General features: G+C 36.9%; 1 protein-coding gene across 4 annotated transcripts in view; it reads left to right on the forward strand.

The window, feature by feature from the left end:
* The window catches only part of fam120b (family with sequence similarity 120 member B), a 160139-nt gene that overhangs the window by 126119 nt on the left and 21766 nt on the right, over positions 1-12254 (forward strand). For 2 of the 4 annotated variants that reach the window (XR_011355551.1, XR_011355550.1), the window contains exon 12: positions 6117-6177. The exons of the other annotated variants lie outside the window; for them this stretch is intronic. The gene's annotated coding sequence lies outside the window, so the exon portion shown is untranslated. The remainder of the gene's footprint in view (positions 1-6116; positions 6178-12254) is intronic. 4 annotated transcript variants of the gene reach the window in all.

A 12254-nucleotide genomic window follows, 5' to 3' on the forward strand; every position in this document is an offset into this window, starting at 1 on the left:
CCCTACCCCCCATGTCAGAGCAAAATACATATTTTGGGTAATTATCAGTTGCTGTGTAGTGTGCCAACCCTTTACATCGTTTAAAAAAACACATTTTTCTTATATCTAAACCCATATGTTTCAAATATAAACTCCACATTTTAACAAAAAAAGGATAATTATTCTGTAAGTTATGTTATCTTCTCTAGATAAATATACGATTTTAGTTCATTGTGCCACCTTTATATATTCAATTCAACATCATTCTTCCATGTAACAGCAATACATTTTCTAGCCACTGCTAACCCCAGACATATAAATGCTATTTGGAATTTATCCAATCACAAACCCGTCGTTAATGTATTAGTATAACCCAGTAAGCACAATAACGGATCAAGTTCCAGTTCAATCTTGAACAAAGCTTCCAAAATATAATGATATTTTCCCAAAATTTTACCTTTTTCACATGTCCATACTGAATGTAAGAAAGTACCTGTCTGTCTTCCGCATCGGAAACACAAATCCAAAGAACTAAAACAGTATTTTTTCAACTTCTCTGGAGTCAAATACAACTGATGTAGAAAGTTGTAATTAATTAAACTATATCTCACATTAATTAATTTTGTAACACTATCTGCACACATATTCATCCATTCCTCCTGAGATAATGTAATAGATAAGTCCTCTCATTTATCCTTTGTTTTGTATAAATCAACCTTAACCATCTTTTCTTGTAATAATACAGAAATGAACCCTTTCTTCCCCTTATCAGCAATTACTATCTCAAATTTAGTTTGTCCAGGTAAAACCAAATCCTGTCCAAAATATTCTGACAGTAAAGCCTGAACTTGATAATAAGCAAATAAAGAGCTTGGTGATATCCCAAATGTTTCTCTAAGTTTGGTAAAAGAAAGAAACATATCAGCTTCAAAACAATCCTCCACCAACTTAATACCTTACAGTTTCCAATCTTTCAAATAGTGGTTATTAAATGAAAAAGGAATTACTTTATTCCGATAGAATGGTGTCTTAGCTGAAATTTTACCTTTAGTTCCTGTAATTTGATCCCTTTTACACCAAGTATCCATTAAATGTCTCAATACTGGCAATTTATACTTTTGCAAAAGAGAAGGATTCCATTTGTGTATAAAATGACATACATTATTCTCAAAAATCTGAGCCTTAATCCAGACAAGAGAAATTTCAAATTTAAATCTTTCTAGAACTTTAAATGAAAAATTCCACTCAACACAGTTGAAAGCTTTTTCCGCGTCTAGCACTACTATCATTGGTTGGTTGAGTTACTGTCTTGATGCATTAATTATTGTAATCAATTTAGTAATATTATCTGCTGAATATGTTTTCTTAATAAAACCCGCTTGGTCTACATGTACTAATTATGGTAAATGTTTAGCCAATCTGATTGCTAGTATCTTTGCTACAATCTTGTAATCCACATTCAATAAAAAAGTCGGTCTATATTAAACCTCTTCTGTCCTTCTTCGGAATAATTGTTATTAGCACCCAAGAAAAAGACTCCGGAACTGAACCCATTTCAGTTGCTTGTTTAAGCACATCTGTAAATACCGGAATTAATAAATCATAAAATGATTTATAAAACTCAATTGTAAATCCATCTTCTCCTGGAGATTTCCCACGAGGCATAGTTTGCAATACCTCCTTAAGCTCTGTCAGTAAAAACTCCATCTAATTCCTTGACATCTTTCTCATTTAAAGAAAGTAAATTTAAATTAGCCAAAAAAGATTCCATCTGTTCATTATCCTGAGTCACTCCAGAAGTATATAAATTCTGATAATTCATCATTAATCTCCTGGGGTTTATATGTAATCGTCAAAAATTTCTCCGAACTGCATTTATTGTACTAAACGCTCATTCATTCTTCAATTGCTAGGCCAAAACTTTATGGGCCCTATATCTTAACTCATAATAATGATTTTTTGATCTTTGAATTATTTTCTCATACTTATAAGTTTGCAAAATATTATAGCATTATTTCAGTTTAGATAACTGTGCCTTGTTATCTTTGGTCGAATTCCTTTGAAATTTCTTCTCTAGCACCTCTATTTCCTTCTCCAAATTCTGACTCTCCGCCAAATACTGCTTCTTAACTCTCGCTGAATAACTGATGATCTGACCCCTTAAAGTATCCCATAAAATACATTTATTCCATACTGAACCCTCATTTGATTGGAAAAAGGATATAATGTGATATCTAAGATATTCAATAAATTCAGGTTTTTTAATAGCATCTCATTAAATCTCCAACGATAAGCAGTTTCTACCACCTCAGGACCAGTACACGGAATTAAAAGAATGACCGGAAAAAGTCCTACTCTTATATTCAGCATGAGTAATTCTACCCTGCAATTGTGCTGATACCAAAAATAGGTCAATTCTAGAGAAGGAATCATGTTGAGCAGAATGAAATGAAAAATCTTTTTCAGTCGGATTTTATCGTCTCCAAATTTCTACCAGATTTAAATCTTTCATTTAAATACAACTATTCATTTAGTTTTGTTCAGAGTTTTTGGTGATTTGTCCAATAATGGATCCAAACAACAATTAAAATCCACTCCTACTAGAATATTCTCATTTGCTGGATTCAAATTCAAAAACATTTCAGTTACAAATTCTTCGCCATCTTCATTTGGAACATACACATACATCAAAGTCCAAGCTTCTGAAAAAGTTTTACAATTAACCATCAATACTCTACCTGCTTTTTTTAAAATTATTTTTCACACTGTGAACCATATCAATCACAATACACACAAACATTTCCCTCTTAAATATACACAGTGGCATTTTCTCCCTTTTTCCCCCCCCCTTCCCTCCCCCCTTTCCAACCTCCTCCAAAACCAATAAACATTCAACATATACAATACAATAAAACCATTAAACAATGTCATCACACAATGAAAATAAACAAGAAAATTGTGTCATCTACTTTTACACACTGGATCAGTTCATTTCGTCTTCTCATTCTATCATTTTAGGGGGTGGAGGTCAGCGGTAGGCCCTCTCTGTTGTGTTCCATGTACAGTTCCCAAATTTGTTCAAATAATGTGACTTTATTTTTTAAATTATGTTATTTTTTCCAATGGAATACATTTATTCATTTCCATGTACCATTGCTGTACTCTCAGGCTCTCTTCTGATTTCCAAGTTGACATTATACATTTTTTTGCTACAGCTAAGGCTATCATAATAAATCTTTTTTGCACTTCATCCAGTTTGAGGCCTAATTCTTTACTCCTTATATTACTTAGAAGAAAGATCTCTGGATTTTTTGGTATGTTGCTTTTTGTGATTTTATTTAATACCTGATTTAGATCTTCCCAAAACTTTTCCACTTTCTCACATGGCCAAATTGCATGTACTGTTGTTCCTGTTTCCTTCTTACAGCGAAAACATCTATCTGATAATGTTGGATCTCATTTTTTAAAACTTTTGGGGCGTGATATATAACCTGTGTAACCAATTATACTGTATGATGCGTAACCTTGTGTTTATTATGTTCTTCATAGTTCCAGAGCATAACTTTGCCCATGTTTCATTTTATATCTTTATGTTTAAATCTTTTTCCCACTTTTGTTTGGGTTTGTAGCTTATTTCATCAGTTTCCTTCTCTTGCAGCTTGATGTACATGTTCGTTGTAAATATTTTTATTATTATTGTTTCTGTAATCACATATTCAAAGTTGCTTCCTTCTGGTAATCTCAGTTTATTTCCCAATTTATCCTTTAAATACGCTTTCAGTTGATGGTATGCAAATATTGTACCATGAGTTATTCCATATTTGTACTTCAACTGTTCAAATGTTAATAAATTATTTCCCAAAAAACAATTTTCTATTCTTTTAATTCCTTTTCTCTCCCAATCTCTAAAGGAAAGGTTATCTATTGTAAAAGGGATTAGTTGATTTTGTGTCAATAATAATTTTGGTAGTTGGTCATTTGTTTTTTTCCTTTCTATGTGAATCTTCTTCCAGAAATTGAGTAAACGATGAAATACTGGTGAGCTTTTATATCATATCAGCTTTTCATCCCACTTATAAAGTATATGTTCCGGTACATTCTCCCCTATTTTATCTAGCTCTATCTTAGTCCAATCTAGTTTTTCCCTTGTCTGATAAATATATTAATTGTACTGTTCTATAATAATTTTTAAAATTTGGTAACTGCAAACCACCGTAGTTGTACCTCTCTGTTAATTTGCCTAACGCTATGCTCAATTTCCCCCCTTCCATAGAAATTTCCTTATTATTCTCTTTAGTTCATTAAAGAATTTCTCTGTTAAGGGAATTGGTAACGATTGAAATAAGTATTGTATCCATGGAAAGACATTCATTTTAATGCAATTTACCCTCCCTATCAACATTAGTGCTAATTCTTTCCAAAGTTCTAAGTCTTCCTGCAATTTCTTTATTAGTGGCTGATAATTTAATTTGCACAGGTGGCATAAATTATTATCTAATCTAATACCTAGGTATCGGATTGCTTGTGTTTGCCATTTAAATGGTGATTCATTTTTCAATTCTGTATAATCCGCATTACTCATTGGCATTGCTTCACTTTTATTTGCGTTGATCTTGTATCCCGATATTTCTCCATATTCCTTCAATTTCTTATGTAGTTCTTTTATTGATATTTCTAGTTCTGTTAAGTATACTGTGATGTCATCTGCAAATAAACTGATTTTATACTCCTTCTCCTTTATTTCTATCCCTTTTATTTTATTTTCTGTTCATATCATTTCTTCTAATGGTTCTAATGCTAAAGCGAACAGTGAGGGAATAGTGGACATCCCTCCCTACTTAATTTAAATTGATTCGATACATATCCATTTACTGTTACCTTTCCCAATAGTCCATTATATAATGCTTTAATCCAATTAATATATTTTTCTGGTAGATTGAACCTCTGTAATACTTTGAATAAATAATTCCATTCTACCCTGTCAAAGGCTTTTTCTGCATCTAAAGCAACAGCCACTGTTGGCATCTTATTTCCTTGAATTGCATGAATTAAATTAATAAATTTACAGACATTACCCGCTGTTCGTCTTTTCTTAATAAATCCAGTTTGTTCTTGTTTTACTAGTTTTAGTACACAATCAGCCAATCTGTTTGCTAATAATTTCTCTATTATCTTATAATCTGAATTAAGTAGAGATATTGGTCTATATGATGCTGGTGTTAATGGATCCTTCCCCGTCTTTGGTATTACTGTAATTATTGCTGTCTTACATGAATCTGGCAAGTTTTGTGTTTCTTCAATCTTGCATAAACTTTTGATCCTCATCAGTAGGTGCATATATATTGAGCAAATTCCAAAATTCTGAATATATCTGACACTTTATCATTACATACCTCCCTGCCGGATCTATTCTTTCCTCCTCTATTTTGATTGGTACATTTTTATTAATTAATATAGCTACACCTCTGGCTTTTGAATTATATGATGCTGCCGCTACGTGCCCTACCCAGTCTCTCCTCAATTTATTATGTTCCACTTCAGTTAGATGCGTTTCCTGCACAAATGCTATGTCTATTTTTCCTTTTTTCAGAAAATTTAATAGCCTTTTTCATTTAATTTGGTTATGTATTCCATTAATATTTATAGTCATATAGTTCAACATGGCCATCTCATATCCTGTTTCCACCTCATTTCATCTTCCTCACCACCACTTTTCATCTCTCAGTTTTCCCTTTTTGAACTCAATGTATAACAACACTTTTAAAACATAAAATACTTCAATAATTCCCACATCTAAAATTCCCTTAACCCCAAATGTCCCCCTCCCCCCTCTCTGAGTTGCCCCTTATCCCTTGCCAGGCAACCACAACTCCCCTCTCCATTTGGATTGCGAACCCACTCGCAAGCGTCAACTGATTTCGCAGTGACGGTTATTCTCTCCCACCCAACCCCCTCCAGAAAAGACTTTTATCTTCACATATAACAAAGCTCACCCCTTTTCCCCCCCTTACTTCCTTTCTTCCCTTTTCTTTCCCTTCTTTAGTTCTTACTTATACATTATTTTTATATCTTTATATGTATTTTATCATCGTTCTTCATTCCTGTTACATCTCTTCATCTCTCTTTCTGTCCTGCAGGCATTCTGCAAATTCTCGTGCTTCCTGCAGATCCGAGAACAGTCTGTTTTGCTCCCCTGGGGTAAATATTTTAAGCTCAGCTGCATATCTTAACATAAATTTATAACCTTTTTTTCCATAGAATCGATTTTGCTGTATTAAACTCCTTCCTCTTCTTTAAGAGTTCAAAACTTATGCCTGGTTAAAAAAATATTTTTTGACCGTTGTATTCCAATGGTTTTTTGTCTTCTCTAATTTTATTCCTTGACCGCTCCAGTATATTTTCTCTTGTTGTATATCTCAAAAAATTTACTAAAATGGATCTTGGTTTTTGATGTGTGTGGTTTTGGAGCTAGTGTTCTGTGTGCCCTTTCTATTTCCATTCCTTCCTGTATTTCTGTCATTCCCAGGACCTTCAGGATCCATTCTTTTATACATTCCTTCATATCTGTGCCTTCTTCATCTTCCTTTAGGCCCACTATTTTTATGTTGTTTCGCCTACTATAATTTTCCATCGTATCAATTTTCTGAACGAACAACTCTTGTGTCTCTAACTTTTTTGTCACTTTCTTCCAATTTTCTTCTTAAGTCATTCACTTCCATTTCTACAGCCATTTCTTGTTCTTCCACATTTTCTAATCTTTTCCCTATAAAGAGCATAAGGGCACTTTATCTGAATGCCCGCAGTATTAGAAATAAAGTTAGTGAACTTGAGGCGCAAATCGGTACCCATGCCTATGATTTGGTAGCCATCATGGAAATATGGCTACAAGGTGACCCTAAATGGGAATTAAACTTTCAAGGGTATCAGGTGGTGCAAAGAGATAGACAGGTTGGTAAGGGAGGTAGAGTTGCACTCTTAATCAAAGATGAGCTCCAGGCAGTAGTGAGGGATGATATAAGATCTAAAGAGCATAATGTTGAGTCCATTTGGGTAGAGATAAAGAATAACAAAGGGAAAAAATTATTGGTGGGTGTTATCTATCGCCCACCAAATAACAATAGTTTAGTGGCACAGGAAATAAATAGAGAAATAAGTGAGGCATGTAATAATGATACGGCAGTAGTCATGGGGGACTTTAACTTCCACATAGATTGGGAAAATCAAGTTGGTCGTGGGAGTCTGGAAGAGAACTTCATAGAATGCATCTGCGATAGCTTTCTTGAGCAGCATGTTAAGGAACCAACAAGAGAAAATGCTCTCCTGGATTTAGTGTTGTGCAATGAGATAAGTCGAGTAAATGATGTAATAGTCAGAGACCATCTAGGAAATAGCGATCATAGTATGATTGAATTTCTCATTCAGATGGAAGGGGAAATAGTTAGATCTAAAACTAATATATTATGCTTAAACAGGGGTGACTATCATAAGATGAGGGAGGAATTGGGCAGAGTGGACTGGGAGCACAGGCTAATTGATGAAACAGTTGAGCATTTTGTAATGCTCAACAAAAATATATTCCGGTCAGGAAAAAGGGCAGCAAGGGAGGGAAAAATCAACGGTGGTTAACAAAGGAAATAAAGGAGAGTCTAAAATTGAAGGCGCAGGTGTACAAAGCTGCAAAGAGCAGTGGGAAACTGGAAGATTGGGAAAACTTTAAGAGACAACAAGGGGTTACAAATGGGTAATAAGAAATGGGAAAAAGGATTATGAAAGTAAATTGGCACAAAATATAAAAACAGAAAGCAAAAAATTTTATAAATATATAAAACAGAAGAGGGTGGCCAGAGTTAACATAGGACCCTTGGAGGATGAGAAAGGAAAATTGGTAGCAAAAAATGAGGAAATGGCCGAGGCATTAAACAAATATTTTGTGTCAGTCTTCATGGTGGAAGACACGTCCAGCATGCCCAAGTGCGGAGTTAAGGATGCGAATGTTGGGGAGGACCTTGATAAAATAGTTGTTACAAAGGAAGTAGTGATGGAGAAACTAATGGGACTAAAGCCAGACAAATCACCTGGTCCTGATGATATGCATCCAAGGGTTCTGAAGGAAATGGCAGAAGTTATAGTTGATGCATTGGTGGTCATATACCAAAATTCCTTGGATTCTGGGCAGGTCCCGGCAGACTGGAAGACAGCAAATGTCACGCCACTTTTTAAGAAGGGATGTAGGCAGAAGACTAGAAATTATTAGCCAATTAGCTTGACGTCTGTAGTTGGAAAAATGTTTGAAGCCGTCATTAAAGATGAAATAGTGAAACTTTTGGAACGTAAGGGTTCAATCAGGCAGACACAGCATGGTTTTAGAAAGGGAAAATCTTGTTTGACAAACTTGTTAGGATTCTTTGAGGATAGAAGGGAACAGGTTGATGTTGTATATTTGGATTTCCAGAAAGCGTTTGATAAGGTGCCACACAAGAGACTTCTCAGCAAGTTACAGGAAAGTGGAGTCCGGGGAAGTATATTGGCCTGGATTGAAAATTGGTTGTCTGACAGGAGGCAGAGAGTCGGGATAAATGGGAGTTTTTCAGGTTGGCAGAGAGTGGTAAGTAGGGTGCTGCAGGGGTCAGTGTTAGGCCCACAACTGTTCATCATTTACATTGATGACTTGGAGGAGGGGACAAAATGTGGTGGAGCCAAGTTTGCGGATGACACCAAATTGAGTGGAAGAGCAAGTTGTAATGAGGATGTGGAGAGTCTGCAGAGGGATATAGTTAAGCTGGATGAGTGGGCAAAGGTCTGGCAGATGGAGTACAATGTTAGTAAGTGTGAGGTTATCCACTTTGGCAAGAAAAATAAAAGAGCTGAATATTATTTAAAGGGTGAAAAACTACAGCATGCTGTAGTGCAGAGGGACTTGGGAGGGCTTGTGCATGAATCACATAAAGTTAGGTTGCAGGTGCAGCAGGTTATTAAGAAGGGAAATGGAATGTTGGCCTTCATCGCTAGAGGAATTGAATTCAGGAGTAGGGAGGTCATGTTGCAACACTATAAGGTACTGGTGAGACCGTACCTGGAGTACTGTGTCCAGTTCTGGTCTCCATATTTGAGGAAGGATGTACTGGCTTTGGAGACGGTCCAGAGGAGGTTTTCTAGGTTGATCCCTGGGATGAAGGGGTTGACTTATGATGAAAGATTAAATCATCTAGGATTGTATTCGCTTGAGTTCAGAAGAATGAGAGGAGATCTTATAGAAACATATAGGATTATGAAGGGTATGGATAGGATAGATGTAGGAAGGTTTTTTGAGCTGGCTGGGGAAACTAAAGCGAGAGGACAGAGTCTCAAGATTCGGGGGAGTAGATTTAGGACAGAGATGAGGAAAAATAGTTTTTCCCAGAGAGTAGTGAATGTTTGGAATTCTCTAACCAGGGAAGTGGTTGAGGCTGCCTCATTAAACATATTTAAAATTTGGTTAGATAAATTTTTACATAATAGAGGAATTAGTGGATATGGGGAGAGGCAGGTAGGCGGAGTTAGGTCATAAATTAGATCAGCCATGATCGTATTGAATGGCGGAGCAGGCTCGATGGGCCATTTTTGGCCTACTCCTGTTCCTACTTCCTATGTTCCTATGTTCATATGTTCCTATTTCTGTCATGACCAGCTCTATTCTACTCACTTTTTCTTCTGAACTTTTCATTTCACTAAATTCTAATGTCAGCCATTCTTTTAATGCTCTCATTTGTTCTTGAAAAATGTTTTTCTCTATATTCTGTCCATCTATTTTACCTTCTATTTCTCTGTGCAGATCTTGGTCTTCTTCTTCCTCTTCTTCTGTGTCTGTGTCTTCTTCTCTTCCTTGTATTTGTGTCTCTTCTGACTTTCCTGTTGAGTTGCTTGCCTCATTTTGCTGGGCTTCTTCTTGCTTGACTTCTTGCTGTTGGTCCTCTTCTTCTGGGCTAGTCATCTGTTGGGCCTCCTGTTGCTGTTCTTTTTTCCTATCACTCCCTTTCCTGTCACTTTCCTCTTCTTCCAGTTGAGAACCCTGGTGTCGGGCATCCCTCAGCTGGTCACACTGTGTTTGCTCGCTCCTCAGCTCTCTTTTTCCTTAGTGAGTGCACTGTGCATGCGCAACTCCTCGCACATGCGCAATTGCGCGCTTTTGTTTGGTTCAGAGAGCCATTTTTGCAGTCCAGCGGTCGGGAGGTCACGACTCTGCGGGGTCGTCACCAACCTTGGGGAACAGGCTCTCTTCTCCATGATGGCTCCCTGTTTCTTCATGCAGGTAAGGCCTTCTCCTTTCTCTTCCGATGTCTTCTTTTTTCCCATTGTTTTTACTTTTTCTTTCTTGGATGCCATTTTCTTTCATTTCTCTACAACTTTATCTTTTATTTGTTATGTTTTGTGTATCTTGAACTTGGTATTTTCTTCACTTTATTTCTTCTTTACTAGAGAGGGCTGGTATTCTCCTACCGGCCACTACTCCATCACATGACTCCTCCCTACCCTACCTGCTTCTTAACTCTCACTGAATAACTGATGATCTGACCCCTTAAAGCATCCCATTGGCAGAGAACGATTCCAAGATAATGAGTAACTTTCCATGTATTAAAATTGCTACCCCTCTAGCCTTAGAATTAAAAGACGACGCAATGACATAACCTACCCAATCCCATATGGCCATATAACAGTTTACAGTGCAGAAACAGGCCATGTCAGCCCTTCGAGTCCGCGCCGGTTCACTTAAACAACTCCACTAGCTTCCCCCATCCGCTCTCCACCCATAACCCTCCAACCCCCTCACATCCACGTACACATCCAACCTTCTCTTAAATGACAGAAATGACCCTGCCGCAACTATATCTTCTGTAAGATCATTCCATTCTGCCACCACTCTCTGAGTGAAAAAGCATCCTCTAACACTTCTCCTAAAGTTTTGCCCCCTTACCCTTAACTTATGCCCTTTTGTTCCAACCTCCCCTGCCCACAGGGGAAAGAGTCTACTCACGTCTCTTCTATCTATTCCCTTCATAATTTTAAAAACCTCTATCAAATCCCCTCTCAGCCGTCTATGTTCCAATGAATAAAGTCCCAGTCTCCTTAATCTTTCTCTGTAATCTACATGCTGTAAGCCAAGCAACATCCTTGTAAATCTTCTCTGCACCCTCTCCACCTTATCTATATCCTTCCTATAATTTGGAGACCAGAACTGAACACAGTACTCCAAACCTGGCCTCACCAATGCCTTAAACACCCGCAGCATCACCTCCCAGCTCCTATACTCTATGCCAGTGGTTCCCAACCTTTTACTTTCCACTCACGTACCACTTTAAGTGTTCCCTATGCCATAAGTGTTCTGTGATTAATAAGGGATTGCTTAAGGTGGTATGTGGGTGGAAAGAAAAAGTTTGAAAACCACTGTTTTAATCATTCCAAATTGATTCGTTATGTGCAGTTTCATAACGCCAAAGAAAATGGACCAAATGACAATTTTTCTCAAGCAAAATATTTCAGTAACAGTTGGGTCTAGAGGAGTGATTCGCAACCTTCCCTTCCTACTCACATCCCACCTTAAGCAATCCCTTACTAATCACAGAACACTTATGGCATAGGGAATACTTAAAGTGGTATGTGAATGGAAAGTAAAAGGTTGGGAACCATTGCTCTATGCTATTCAACTTCAAATGTTCTTTCTCAGTCAAATGAGTCACATGTAGAAAACAATGTCAACCTTCATCTTTTTAATGTAATCCAATACTCGCTTCCTTTTAATCGGGTGATTAAGCCCCTTAACATTAAATGTCGCAAAAATCAAATTATTCATTTTTCCCCTTAGAGTGGCACCCAACGCAGCTCACCCTTGTACAAATTAAAAAGCTCCTAAAAACAACCTTTAAAACACTACAAACTAACCTAAAAAAAACCAAAAAATAATTAAACTCCCTAAACTAAAAATTTAAAAATAATATACAGAAAAAAAATCCCCTCTCCAAAAAAACCCACCTTAGTGGTACCCCACTCCATAGACCGGGTGTGGTCAAAATCACTAGTGGCAGATGACTGCAGAAGTTTCAGAGTCGTCCACCCCCCCCCCCCCCCCACAAACCGATTTCCACAGAAAAAAATATATAAAATAATGACATTCAGCCCACAGATTCCATTCTGCGATCATCTTGATCCGCTCCTTCTATATCAATCAATCCATGCGCTTCTGGTGCCTTCTTTCCGTTCTCATTCCCGTTCTTTTTCAAGTACACCTGCAACTTCAACTG

This window comes from Narcine bancroftii, chromosome 4 (assembly GCF_036971445.1).
Source record: "Narcine bancroftii isolate sNarBan1 chromosome 4, sNarBan1.hap1, whole genome shotgun sequence".
Taxonomy (NCBI): Eukaryota; Metazoa; Chordata; class Chondrichthyes; order Torpediniformes; family Narcinidae; genus Narcine; species Narcine bancroftii.